A 15,647-nucleotide genomic window follows, 5' to 3' on the forward strand; every position below is an offset into this window, starting at 1 on the left:
TCAGTCCCATCTGTAAAAAGTAGGCATTAAGAAAATGGTCTGAGAAGTTTACATACTCGTTTTCCATACGAATATTCAAAAAGTTCCAGATGACTGAAGTATTTTTGAATCTGAATGAAACTTTCACAATTTGCTTTTCACTTCTATACCTGCCCGAGAAAAATAAAAGCTTACCAAAACACGGTTCATATTAGTGTTACACGGTACGGAAATCTGTAGCGGGACTGATATGCGATTACTTTCCAAGATAGGGCAATTCGACTTGGTATGTTTTCTTATTTTTACCGAACAAAACGTAATGTCTCGTTAGTCTAGCTGCCAAAGGCCATAGGAAAATATGTTGGAAACTTATATCAACTCAATTTTGACAAAAATGCAGATGAGACTGACTTGCGATTCAAGGCAGTAAATTTTCCTCGAATATCAAAATAATTGTAATTAATAAACTAATCAATGAGTTCAAATAGATTTTTCGATACCTTCATAAAGTATCTTCAAACTTGTCAAACTCGTCCAGTAGAATGATTTTTTGTATGTAGTGAAGTATTGTTCATTAATGTTGATTTTAGTCCTTGCATTCAGAATGAAGTTGTCGCACATGTATGGAGTATACCCTGATTATGTTGAATAGTATGTAATTAATTAGTTTAAGAATATACAGTCTGTACAGTAAGCTGAAGACGGTGAAATAAATAAATAAATAAATAAAAGAACATAGGTTCCCAAACCTATCGAGACTGCGACCTACCTTGTCGTCAGACGTACTTTTCGTGACCAGGCAAAATTGTAAGAAAAGAGTTCTATTTGGAACAAAGTTTGGTGGGCTTCTTAGCCTTACGATTAGTGATAAAATTTTCGTGAGGAACCTTTCCCAATTGTGCCAACGGGCGTTGCATGGTGGTCCGTTCTATAGTGTGGTGCTTCCCTTACCCTATTGAGGTCATTCTAAAATGACGTCCATCATTTGGGGGAAGACGAAAGTGTGACAATGCATGTATATTGTGCATTCAGATTAACTTTAGACCGAACTTCATTAGAGAAATGAAATACCACCAACAAAACTTCACCGAAGATCGGCGTCGGCATTCTAACGGTGCGCTTCTTTTTCGTCCGTTTCGCACTATAAAAGCAGACCGATTCCTGCTTCTTCGCTCATTCATCTTTTTGCCGTCAGACTGTGAACATGGTCGGCGAGCAAATCTCGAGTGCCTTTCGCATTCTCAGCTCAGTTTTCAATGGGACGCAAATTAAACAACATGCATATCGGATCCACTGCGACTAAAGCCGCTCTCACGTGACCAGCATCATCGTTTTCTGCCAGAAATTCGTCGCTATCGACGTGCTCCGCAGTCATTGCCATGCAGGAGGCTTATTATGTGCCACAGAGCTCTTGATCATCAAGCTGCTGTAAATCCATCGTCCAGTTTGTGGAATCGCTCAAGATTTCCTGATTGACTCGTGCTTCCAGAATTGGACTTGTAGGAATCGGTGCGCTAATTCAAGATTCGTTCGAGATGACTGAAGAAAATTAACCAAAGTCGCTCGTAGAAGCGCCCATCGTCATCGCCTTCGTAAATATCATCGGGCGAGGTGGATTTCAACATGTGCGCCGTCAAAATTCAGTGTCATCAAAATGTGTGTCCGTGTTACTCGAATCGAAAAGTTCAATCGGCCCCTTTCAGGGCCAACATCACCAGTGGCAAATGCCTGCATCGCTGCCAAGTCCGATGGGAACGCTCCTTGGGACAACGTCTCCAGGATTTTCCTTCTCTCACGCTCCAACTTTTCCAACGCCTGTTTGTTAGCTTGTTATGCAGCAGAACTTTCTCTTGCCCGCTTATCGGCACCACTAGAACCACTGCTCCAAGAACTCTGTGAAATGTCCAAACCCGCAGATCGCGTTTGCGAATCCAACATATGCTTGTCATGTGGAGGCAAAAGTTGCTGGAGCTGCGCCGCTTCCAGAGCAGCTTATTGTGCAACCGCCGCTTGTTGACCAGTCAACAAGCTTGAATTTCTGCTCGATTTACTGCCCGGTGATGCAGCCGACTGCTGAGAACCAGAACCCATTCCTCGAGAGCTGCCCTGCTTGGACTGAGATTGCCGTGAAATGGTTGGAGATGATGTCGTGCTCGTTGTTATGCCACTTGTTCCCAAACCAGCACCCGGGATTCCGTACGGATTCAATCCACCTAGTCCAAGGGGTGTGTACAGAAGACTTGGATTCGGGAAAAAGAATGGGAACTGACTGTTGGCAGCTTGAGCAGCTAGACTTTTCGCCATTCCGGATAAACCGGGCAGTCCAGCCAAGCTAGCGAAGAGATTCATGTTGTTCAAATTTCCTAACCCACCGAGACCGGCCAAACCAGCCAAAAAAAAGAAAGGCATTCCGAGCAATGGATTCTTCGGATCGAAGCTACCCAATCCAGGTATGCTGGACAGCAGGTTAGCGTTCAGGCCGGCAAACAGCATCATACAATACATATCTGATTTGTTGTGAATAATTGACAATACGTCAAATTAAATTTACAGTGGCGATGACGATATCGATGACTGGGCACTTCTCCGAACGGAGTGCTCCTCGCTGTTCTTAAATTCAAAAACCATTACATTCTGAATTATAGCTAAATGAAGGTTGCAATTCTGAGAATTGACGTAGTTAACGTCATGTGGTCGTGTCTTATACACAACCCAAAAAAAAAAACAATCCAAAAAACCATTTTGTGTTCAATTTTATCTGGAAATCCTTGACGAAATGCAATCTGCGAATACAGAATTTACACCAAACCAGGAATTTAACTAAGAACATCTACAAGCATTGTCTTAGGCAAGGATTTCCCAGAAATATACTCCAAGGATTTTTTCAGTAATTTACCTCGAGTTGTTTTAAGATATTATGATTGCAATTTCTACATGAATGGTGATTGGGCTTCCTTAAGAAAGTTTGCAAAGTTTTTTAGGTTGGTTGAATTTGTTTAGAAATTTTCCATGTATATTTTTCAATCTTTCTTCTTGATTTACTTCAAGGGATACTGCAGTTATCATACAAAAGGTCTTATACATTTATTTCTACGGCATTATTTTGGGATTCCATCAGAGATTTTTTCAAGAGTTTTATAAAGAAAATTCTTACTAGAAATATTTTAAGGGTTTCTTAAAAAGTCCATCGAAACCTCATATTGAAGAATTTAACCAGAGGTATCTGAATTCCTCCAGATATTATAAGGAATTATGCTTATCAAAACTTTCTCACATTGGGTTCTCCTGGAATCTTGTGATATCCCTAGTATATTATTTCTCATAATTCCTCTATATATTGAAACTAGAATTCTTACAAGTACCTGTTTAGTGGAGAACAGATCAGAGAAAATAAGATTTTTTTTAAAGAATCTATTCAATACTTTGTTCCGTATTTTATATTCTTAATTTATCTATGAAAATCTCAGAGACCTTGACCAAAAATTAATCTATGATATCCAAAGAAAGTTTGCAATTAAAGCCTGTCCACGATAAATTTCGGACACGGATGGCGGGTGTACCACAGAAAGTTCGAGAATTTTACAGAAAGAAGGATTAACATCCTTGTCAACTGTTTATTTTGTAGATATAACTCTTTTATTCTGAAATAAACAATTGTTTTTGTTGAATTATGAGTAACTTTTTTTTGCTGCCATTATTTGGGTGTCCGAAATTTAACGTGGACAGGCTTTATATTACGTTTTGGATTCTTTAAATTTCTGCAAAGGATATACTAGAAATTTGCTATATTATTGGAGGACTTCCTAACATGTTTTTCAAAGAAATTTCTGGTTGGATTTTACAGGATTTCTTGGGCAAATTTATGTAGGAATCTTTGGTAAAGATTCGAATTGTACTCGAAGAAATGTTAAGAAAAGATTCTGAGAAAATATCCTTTGCTGGTTTTCATTTACCATCTCTAAAAAAAATCTCCCAAAGAGATCGCTGGAAAAATCTTTGATGGAATTCTGGACCATATATATGCCGAATTGACAGTCATATGACAGTAAAAAAATACAAGGAGTCAATACATATCTTAACAATATCCCAGGCAACAAAAACTGATGATATTAATAAGGAATATTTGAAACAATAATTTATCAATTCCTGATATTAACCCTCTAATACCCAACCCCGCTTTTCGCCCTTTGGAATTTTGGAATTTTGTAATTTTTTTTTAGCTTGGAAATTAAAATTACTTAATTTTGGCTTAAACCTTAAGCCATAACATGCATATTAGGAAAATGTTGTACGACTTTTGAAACATTTTTGTATTTTTGAAAAATTGTATTATTTATAACCTACAAAAGCCTGGGTCTAATAAAACGTTTATTACAAAAATTTGAACATTTTATATTTTTCTACAACCATCCTATCGCAGGAGAAGAGCCTGGTGGAATTGAAATAATTACAAATCGAATTTCCGTTAACTACACGGAAAGTAAAATATGTTTCAGAAGAAAATATGATTTTTTTTTAAAGTACTGCAAAAACTCAGTTTTTTATTATTTTCAAAAAACGGTAAAACTAGAAAAATCAATAACCAAATTCATAAATTTGAAAAAAAAATTGTTTGTTATTGTCCAAAACGTGTTTAGATTGATTTTAGATAGCGAAAAATTATACTTAGGTCGAAAATAAAAAAAATGGGTATTAATGTATTTCTTCAAGAAAATTAAGAAAATATATTCGAGTCTGTTGAGAAATTGAATGTATCATTAGTGGAACTCTTAGAAAAACACTGAAAGGAATCCTGGAAAAATGGCTTGAGAAGTTTGGATTACGAAGAAACATTTGAAATAAATTTTAGTAAAAAAATCTTCAACTTAGGTCTAGTGTTTACAAAGTTTTACATTTGATAGAATCACTTCCTATAATCAAATCAGAAAGAAATCTTTACTGGAATCCCTAGACATTAATGTTTGTTTAGATATTTCTGACGGATCCTTAGAGAAATATTTTGGAGAACTATTTTTGGGTTGTCTGCAAATAATCAGGATTTATTTTTAGAAGAATGGTTGGTGAAACCTATCGTAAATATCTTGGAAAGAACTGCATGAACTGGCCAGGATAGTGTAAAATTGCTGGTGATTATGACCTATGAAATTTTCGAACTTTTTCCAATATGTTACTTTCCCCTCTAAACAGGGTACAGATCTTCTTGGGTACTTCCATGATTTACTAAAGCCTGTCCACGTTAAATTTCGGACACCCAAATAATGGCAGCAAAAAAAAGTTACTCATAATTCAACAAAAACAATTGTTTATTTCAGAATAAAAGAGTTATATCTACAAAATAAACAGTTGACAAGGATGTTAATCCTTCTTTCTGTAAAATTCTCGAACTTTCTGTGGTACACCCGCCATCCGTGTCCGAAATTTATCGTGGACAGGCTTTATGACTTGGTGGGTTATCTCTGCCGAATTATTTGAAACTTTGCAATAAGAAGCGCTATAGTATGACGCATATTGTAGCTAAATATGAGCTCTATAGCTTTGAAATAACCCTGAAGTGAACCAAGAGTGCCAGGAATAGTATCCGGCTCCCTAATAGTGGTTCCGGCCCATTTTTGTCTTTTCATCAAGTAGGCTGTTGAAAATGGCATGATTACATATTGTTTTCTCCTCCTGTAGACCGATGCACATGTTCAGTATTTGACGTTTGAGCGGTGTCATGTTATTTACGTGGCCATGGCAACGAGTGAATTCGGCACCGCTCAAACGTCAAATTAGTGAACTCGTGCATTGGTCCATTCCTGCCATTCCGAAAACTCTCCAAAACTTTTTCTACACATGAACGCGTCAAAACACTTTATGAACCTAACTATGAAAGAATGGTGTAAGTTCGATGACGCGTTCTCAAGCCATTTCGTGACATACAAACACTGTTCCATTTTTATTTATATAGAACTAGCGGTCTTAGCAAACTTTGTCTTGCCTTCGAGGGGGTTGAAAACCGTCTTGAAACGACCCATAAAAATGACTGTTCTTTTCACTCCAATGTTTTCGACTTTCCCTGTGAATATTCTCAGGTTTTTATACACACAAACACGTTGCATCACATCACGAATTCAACTGTAAAAAAAATCATGAAAATCGGATGGCTCGTTCTTGAGCCGATTCGTGACATACATACACCGTTCTATTTTTATTTATATAGAAGAGATAGATAGATAGAAGATAGATAGATAGATAGATAAGATCACAGCCCTACTCATAGTGCTATGAGAGCCTAAAACTTCATCGGGTCCCATACTGATAATTTTAAATTTCTTCACTCTATCGAACCTTTAATGAAAATTCTCTTCGTTCTTTTCATTACAGACGAAAAAGGTGAGGTCTATAACCGACACAACAAAAAAGGACAAATGGATCGATACTTCAACTAACGGTACGAGAAATCTCCTTCACCAAAATTCCGGTCAGAACAGCGGTACCACTCATCCAACGACCACTTTGGCTCTAAGTAAAACGTCTAGATACTATTTTTGGCCTTATTATTATTACGATAATTAGCATATGTCTGACTCGAACTCGGGGCTGTTTACAGTACGTGCCACAAATTAAGCAAAAAATTCGATGCTCCGCTGTTATTCTAATCTTCTTAGCGTTTAATACACTGAGCGCTACTACATTGTGTACCTATTATATGGCAAACCAGAACTATTTCCGCTTATACTGATCACGATTCCAGTAGCTAAGAAAACAAATTCCGTAAAACTCACTTATTCTTTTTGAGTTTTTTTTCTGTCGTACACTGCCAAGGAATTAATTTTAGGTAACCTCTGACCGCCTTGGTCTGCCCAAACAAAAGACGTTAGTCATAATGGTTTGTAGTTTCCCCCGAAGTCACGATCGATCAAATCGTGTTCCAATTACCTAATTACAAAGCATTTGCTTGATTCACGATACGTAAGTGCAGCGCTAATTTGAGACTTCTTCATATAAATGCATTTGAAACCTAAAAACGTAAATATATTATAACACATCACCAAAGTGATTTCTTGGAAGTCCATCAATAAATCATGCAGTTGTTGAACCGCCAAACTGGGACAGCCTCGTCAAACGATTAAGATTGACTTTGACATTCAAAACGGTCGTTGAGCTGTCTGTGTGGGTGGGACGATAATTTCCAGCTGCGATCGATCAATATCCCAACGAGAAACGCAATGTGTGACGACTCTCTGCAATGAATCAATACGTTTGTTTGTTTACCTACTGTTTAAATGAACAGCAGATAGGCACGCTGTCGCACATGCAGCTAAGCGAAACCGATATCTCCATAGATAACGCTAGGTTTAAGGTGAAACAGCTTGGAATCCAACTTCCAAGATTGCACTAAAACTTCAAAGTATCCAACAATAGTTCATTTTTGATTTTTGTTTGTGCACTAGCAGAAATCTTAAAACTAGACGATCAGGAGCGTTTGGCTACTATTTCTCCAGTTTAGTGCCTTTGAAAACGACAGTAGAGACACAAGCCGGCTATTGTGACGGCCATCGTTGAATTCCGAGATGTTTCACCTTAAAGCGCACACACAAAATTGACACACTACAATGCTGTCGTCGTTTGCTGACCAAGTCGTCATACATTCCTCAATGAACGGTTCGTAAATGGTTGTCTATCGGTAATTATGATGTGCGTTGACGTTGACTCTCGCACAGAGTCATTCGCAGAGCTGTAATTGTCGTACATTTGGTTGATGGTGTTTAAAGACTTAAGGCCGCACGGGACGTCATCATAATCACCCTATCCATTTCACGAAGCAAATCTCAAGAACCACTCCATATATCGATGCGAAAATGTATCACTATGATTCTATATATGTACTGCACAACCCGATAAATTTTCAGCTTCATCGGATCACTAAAACTCGAGATTTGCTTCCACAAAGTTTTGATGATTATTGTTAGAGTGAGACGAAAGATAGGGAAAATAACACGGTCTCCCGTGTCCCCTTAATTTGGTTGGATAAAATTGTTTGCGCGCACATATGAGGGTGGTCGCAAAAAGTATAAGGCAAAGTTGTAGCCAACATGTTGTTTTATGACTAAGGAATGGTTTTATGACTAAGGAATCAAAACCACTTGCTATTACCACTATTTGAAAGCTAATTCTATTCGGTTAAAGTTTGTCGAACACGCTAACAAGATTAAATTGAGTTCTAACATTGTTTGATCCAAATTTGTACTTCGCTGTACTCAGAAATTACAGTTTTCTCAATATACATGGTATATAAAACATGCATTGGTATGTTTTTTTCAGGCCCTAGTCAACGGGAATCAAACATAATACATTTATGAATTCATTGACCATCAACAGATTACATGTTGCTAAAGGCAATAAATTACAATAAATGTCCAAAGATCGAGCACCGCATCGCAACCTGATGATAGTTAAATCATGCATGACACATGTACCGGAAACGAATGAATTGAACAAGTTAGCATTGCTTTTTCTTTCCGAGTGATGATTGTTTTGATCGCATTTCACTGATCATTTAGAACGATTTGAAAACAATCATCATCATCGACTGAGAAAAGGCAGTGCTAACGTGTTCATTTTTTGTATTCATTGAAGCTCACGATGGTGCTCTTGGCTCACCCACAGTGGATTAATAAATGTGCTTCATAATTACCTATTTTTTACAATTTATTTTCGTAAGATAAATGGTTACTTTGAACGGGATTGACTTTTAGATATGCATTGTCATCATGTCTGGAAATTAAAAATCCGAAATTTTCATGCAGGCATGCTGTTCAGTGAAAACAATTCCCGAAAAAAGAGATTTTCAAGAACCTCGAGATACAAACCTCAACCAAACTATGTTAAAACTTGCTCCAATCATAAAATTGTGTTCGGCAAAAGTTCGTAGAATTGGATAAACTACTATGTAGAAGTATTTCCGATAAATTTTGATGTTTCGTTCGGTAGTTATGATTTTTTAAAGCTTGAAAATAGCCCAAAAACACAACTAAATTTACTCTAAATTGAGTGAAATTTTGGCCAGAAGTTCATTTTGCAATGAAAAATCAAAGTATTGGTTGACTGGGGAGTTTCCAGACATTTTTGAAAATATGAATAGGTCTAATGCAGAGTTAACCATGATCTCTAAATAGCAAAGGTTACACACTAATATTCCTTCTCTCAATCCCAACTAAAAGTCAGAACTTGGCTGGCACCATCTCTGACACCCTGTATGAATGGAGGTTTTGAATTATTCACACTGAATACAATTAGGGGAACTTACGTATTCTAGCTAAGCCTAAGCCTAAGCCTATGCCACGCTTTTTTTGTAATTTTCTCGGACATCAGCAGATATTCCGTGTTTGTCTGTTTACATTTATGCGTTGCTCAATCCTCTATCGATTCACACCGACAGACTTGTCAAAATGCTTTGGGGAATGTTTTTGCAACGCTACGAACAACTCTTGTCAGTGTGACTATTGTCGGCAGCCTCATTCTCGTCGGCAACTTTCCCATAAAAACTGCTGGTGAATCTCTTCGGCTGCTCCAAATCAGTCGCATTTTGAGGCGTGTTCACTTGAATCGATGACATCTCTGGCGATATTGTTTGTTTAATTCCGGAAATATCGTCAGCAGGAAGCGGACAGAACAAAGAATCATCTGAATGTTTTCATTGATGTGTTTTGATAGAAAAATACTGTGTATTTGGCGTTTGAACTTTGGTTGCCGATAATAGTCGAATGGTGCCGAAGCCGCAAGTCTCCCTATGTCCAAGACAGTGCACCCCCGCCAGGCCCGGATTTGGGGGGTGCCAAGGGGGCAAATGCCCCGGACCCCCCGATCAAGGGGGCCCCCCGAGGAGTGACATACAAGAGTTGTTACGATTGTGAGACTATATGTCATTCTATCAAATACATCTGAATATTTACAGGAAATTCAATGTTTCCGTATTCTGATGTTTTGCATGCATGTGTTAGATTTTTATAATTGTATATTATTATTTGCATAGTTTTGTTAAAATATTGAAATTTCTTTAAAAACTTGAAATTTACCATAATCTTGATCCAAATCCACTGAATTTGTTGAAGTTTTGCAATTTTTACTACTAAAATTGATCCAAATCTACAGAATATGAAAACAATTATATTTCCCTTGGTCCCTGAATAACTGGGCCAAGTGGATAGATTATCAAAATAGTTTTGCTAACACAATTAATCAATTCGCTTATTGCTTCAATACAGACTGTCATTCAAAATTATTGATGTGAAATATCTGAAGCAACACTAAACAAATATTTATGTAATATTTGCTATTATTATCCTAATTTTGATGAATGAATGAATCTAGTTTTAATTTCAACTAAAACATTTTTAATTTTTGGACTTGAATAAAAACAATGTAGTCAAAATTCAATATTATCATCAATTATGCACAATTGTATAGGTATTTTATATAGATGATTTATGTTACGCAACATTCACGAAGTGAGTATAATCAAATTCGAGAAGTATTAAAATTTTTTGGAGTTTTGCGGATGTTTGATTTTCGTTTCCGTAATTTCGGGTGAAATTGATCATTTTTCTCGGTTTTTCTAGACTGTTTTCCATAATGTTGACAATGCCAAACACCTAAATGTAGGAAAACAAGTACGATAGTGAGCCTCATTGGCTCAGTCACCGAAATTTCCATACAGATATGATTTTAGTGCTGAAAATCATCTCTGAAATAAAAATAATCAGATAATTATCTTTCGGGTTGAATTTGATCACTTTTCAAAACAATTATTGTTAGGTTTGAAAGCAACTCTACATACTTAATCCTTCAAAACTTTCAGGTTGACATCATGTCTAAATCCTTGTTTAAAATTAGAAGTTTATAGATGTCTGTCAATGTCGCACCGAAAAACAAATGGAATTTTACATTATTTTCATTTAAATAAACATTCCTTAACGTAACAAATATCTACAGGTCTATTATTAAGAAATAGAATCGTATGACATTGTGATCAATTTCACCCGAATTTACGGTATACTAAATTTTCATATGCTTTGTACCAAGGGCACCCTTCTAGAGATCTGACCCGGGCCCCCCGAAGCCCAAATCCGGCACTGACCCCCGCTAATTTGAACGGTACCTCATGCAAACCACCGGGGTTCATTTTTAATTTGAACATCTAGTCATCCGTGTTTCTGGTTACCTCTTTCACTGTTTTGTTTTGATTCTGCATTCCGTTTCACTTTACTCCGTTCCATTTTCTAAATGGCGTTTGAACCATTTTTAATCTGAACGATGTGCAAATAAGCGGGGTACAAATTAAAAAGTATTCAGATTAAATGTGGTCAAACCAACGGGCCCAAGTAACACAAGATGTCTCATATAAATCACAATGACTTCAATATGACTAATGATAATGTTCTGTTTCATAGCGAAAAAACTGGAATTCATACTTATATATGACTGGAAAAGCGCAGAAGGTGGAGCTTGTGCAACATATTTTTGTTTTCAAAATTATGTATCATATGGGTTTAGGTATACATAATTATGTATTATACTTTGTCCAACAAACCATTAACGCAACAAAATCTGAGAACATTTGGTAGTGCATTGGATGGTCGACAATGAAAAATGTAAAAGTGCAAACATTGACAAGCCTTCATTTTTGATTGCATAACTGTTATTTAACACTAAATTAATATGCGAATCAAAAATTAAGGAGAAATATGTACTTTTGCTTCGAAAAAATCAATTCGCCCTTATAAATCGTTCAATATACATTTTTCGACATCAAGCCAAGTAAATATTTCCAAAAAAGAATCATCACATTTTGCAAATCAGTTCATTATTTTGTTTTTTACTAGTGCACTGAACTTTCATTGAACTATTATCACTTTTTTCAAAGCTTCAGAACAAAAATCTCATCGTAATGGTAAATGTTCAAAATTAAATTCAAAAATTAAAGATGGTCCCCTTAGACACACTGCATGACGAGTGTATTGGGAAAAGACAAAAAATTCATTGCCAATCATTTGCCATTGTTTCATTCAAGGCAGTGAAAAGTTTTCAGGGACAACTAGTGTGATCATAAATTTACAGTGCGATATAAGTTTGATAAATCACTTGACTATGACAGCATAAATGGAAGTTGTAGCATGGAAGTTGCTTCTCAAATCTTACGAACCGTTGTTGATTTGTACCCGAACTAAAATAGTCTAATCAGGTTATTACCAAAAACTATTCCGGCAAACTTTATGTTACAATTTTGTTGACGGAAAACTCCTATACCAAATGACTATGAAGTGTTTCTAAGTATTTATATATTTTTCCTACAGTTTTTCACAAAAACACATAAGCCCTGCCTGAACACAACTGTAAGCGAGTTAGGTAAATCCATTGAACCTTTTTCGTACTAAACAGTGGCAAACCACCACGCTCTATTCATTCATATAAATTGATTAATCGGCATTTAGAGCATACCTTTAAAAATAATAATTTACTCAAAACATTTGCTTGAAAGTATTCAGTGAACACCTTAGGACGAATTTCTTAGCCGGCAGTGTATCATCCATGCTATCAAAAGTATTAAATGTCACTTTTGTTGCATTTGTTTTATACACAACTAGGAAAACTTATATTTGACTGAAAATAAACATTATTTGTTTATTCAGAACATGCTTGAAAAGAGTATATATTATGACATACATGTAACATGAATATGACATATTGAGACTGTTTATTTGTCGTACATGTCTAAAACAAATATAAAACATAATATGGTTGAAACATAGTAAACATAATAAGAACATTTTCAGCAAAGTGGTAGATTTGTATTGCAAAACAAAATATATGCCACAGTAGAACATCTCCATTCAAGTTCAATATTGTATGGTTTAACAAAACAAAATAGCGACTTACGTGAGACATGACATGTTTCAAAAACTTTCTAGCAATCATTGTAGGACAAACTGTGTATTTTTAAATTTGGATTTATGTTTTCGGTGTTACTTGGGGGGGTACCCGGTACCAGCAAAACTTCTAGTTGAATCTTTGTGCATCTTCTCTGAATCCCGGTCATTCACGGAGTTTCATCCATAGACATTTGCTGTCAGTCTTATCTACGCTCAAAGCTGAGGTTTCAAATAACGGCCCTTCCAATCTACCATTTTGGACGTGTAAACTACTCGATGCCATCCCTAAACCTAACAGCCTACCGTTCTTTTTATCCCAACGGCTTACGGTAAAACTGTTTGCTCTCTGTCAACCTTTCGGCCTTAATTACATTTCTGTAAGTGCTCGAACAATTATGAATTATTAGATTTGTAAAATTGCCTCGAATTATCATTTACACACGGCTCTTTGGACCCACTTTAGAACCATGCAATTACACATTACAACGCATGTTAGTGCGGATCAATATGCTTTTATTATTAAACAATTCTCACTTGTCATTAGATCAACGTTAGCAATACCAATCAATAAACGTCAAAATTAAGTCATACAATTTTCACATTCCTAACCAAAACGGTACAAGATTATATCAAAGCTTACTCGGGCAGAAACGAACAACAAGATCCTATCTATAGCATACCAATTTTTGGTATTCTACTAAGGGAAAAGCACTGATTTTCGACCTACAAGAATTCTGTGCTAATTTTCGGATAAGTAGTCTAAAATCGTATGGATGGGCCGAAAATTGATGCATTTCCCTTAGTTAGATATTAGTCAATAATCCCGATATTTATTATGGCACCTTATTTAAATTTATTCAAGGATTGCAACACCTGATCCAACTATTATTTTGTTGTTTGTATTAGAATATGTACGAGATGCTTATTTTTTTAAATTCCTTTTTTAGTATCATTTCAAACATTACATTTTTTAAATCTAGGTTTTCTCTGGCAATTTTGATAAAATTAAAATAAGCCATTATCAATGTATTGTTTACACCATATTGCATTTCACTTGACGTAGCAGTTCAGATTCTTACAGGTGGATTCAATCACCTGTTCTCAAGAAAAAAAAAATAGGGTTGGTAATGTCTGTTACATTTCCGCGGGGTTGACGTGGGACTACTATGGACACAAGTTCGATCAATTCTGGATCGCTAACAACAGTGCGGTAGCTCTTTGCAGATGATAGGATGTTTAATGATAGATAGGTGCTGTGATTGTGAGTATTCATTTACGTTATGGTTTTAACCGCATCGGGCGAGGAGGATTTCAATCATTACGCCGTCAAAATGTGTCCATATTACTAATTCAATCGACCCTTTTCAGGGCCAACACATAATAACAGGTAATATTTCCTAATGTGTTTACCACATACTCCACATACACATCTCTCAATTCATCTCGTAGCATCATACAATATCGGATTTATTACGAACTAGTGGTCCCGGCAAACTTCGTCTTGCCATCAAGTAGGCTGTTGAAAACCGCTATGAATCGTCCCATACAAAATGACAGTTCCGTTCAGTCCCGTTTTTCCTACTTTCCCGGTGAACATCCTGGAACTTTTATACACACAAACACGTCGGAACCCTTGACGAACAAAATGAAAATAGAATCATCCAAATACGTTGCCCCGTTCGTGAGCCATTTCGTGACATACAAACACCATTCCATTTTTATTTATATAGATAATCGACAATGCGGTAATTTGTTTTCCGAGGACGCTGCTGCAGTGCTGTCGGGATGCAATAACAGCATAATGCTCATCTTGTACATCCCTTGCCAAGAAATCAATTTCGTATAGCCTATTTCCCAGATCATAGAACGAAGAATACAAAAGAAGGAACATCATCTGCTTTTCTAAGGGTATAAAGCATACCTCCATCGTTGAATTCGGTTTAATTATATTTATGCTTTCGAGTTGGTAAGAGCTACAATACGGTCCTCGGAAACATCCTCAAATTGCCGTATTCTCATTTATTAGTAATAAATCAGATATTGTATGATGCTACGAATGAATTAAGAGGTTATAGCACGTATGTGACAAACACATTAGAAAATGTTACACAAATAACTTTTTAGTACACACAGAAAGGATAAACATAAAGGCAATGTTGACAATGTAGGAGATAAGGAAAGACGGTTTACACTGTCAAGGGAAGTAAACGATATGGCTTACGAATGATTTCAATGACTTCAGTTTTTGAACTGCGTGCAAAAATGTTAATAACTTTTCTCGACGTTTCATGCAAAAATAAGATTTTGGCGAAAAAAAAATATGGAAACAGAATCGGGTATACAGTGAAAATTTCATAATTTTGTACATTCATTCCAAATCAGCTACAAATATATTGGTATGAGCTAAGGCAGCGTCCATTTATTACGTAACGCAAAAATTGGAAATTGGAACCCCTATTTCAAAAACTAAATTACATTATGTTTATAAATGTAGTACAACCATATAATTTTCTGTTTAAAAAAATAATAAAACAGTATTTCTTGATCATTGAGCGATAGCTGCACGTATTGCGATTATCGCACTGCAAACAACAATAGCCTTGATTAATTATTCAAGTCATTTGAATGCACATCACAAAACGGACCTTGAAATCCCCAGCAATCGCAATAAAATCTGTCAAGATCAAGATCGTTCGGTGGTGTAAAATCCTTCCCTCATACGGCAATCGCACTCGGTGCCGTACAGTTAACATTTTA

At 36.2% G+C, this 15,647-nt stretch overlaps 1 protein-coding gene across 2 annotated transcripts in view; it reads left to right on the forward strand.

The window, feature by feature from the left end:
• The window catches only part of LOC5579888 (mucin-6), a 200,173-nt gene that overhangs the window by 96,830 nt on the left and 87,696 nt on the right, over positions 1–15,647 (forward strand). For both annotated transcript variants that reach the window (XM_021850615.1, XM_001657817.2), the window contains exon 2: positions 6,343–6,351. The gene's annotated coding sequence lies outside the window, so the exon portion shown is untranslated. The remainder of the gene's footprint in view (positions 1–6,342; positions 6,352–15,647) is intronic.

The sequence above is a fragment of the Aedes aegypti genome, chromosome 3, assembly GCF_002204515.2.
Source record: "Aedes aegypti strain LVP_AGWG chromosome 3, AaegL5.0 Primary Assembly, whole genome shotgun sequence".
NCBI lineage: Eukaryota > Metazoa > Arthropoda > Insecta > Diptera > Culicidae > Aedes > Aedes aegypti.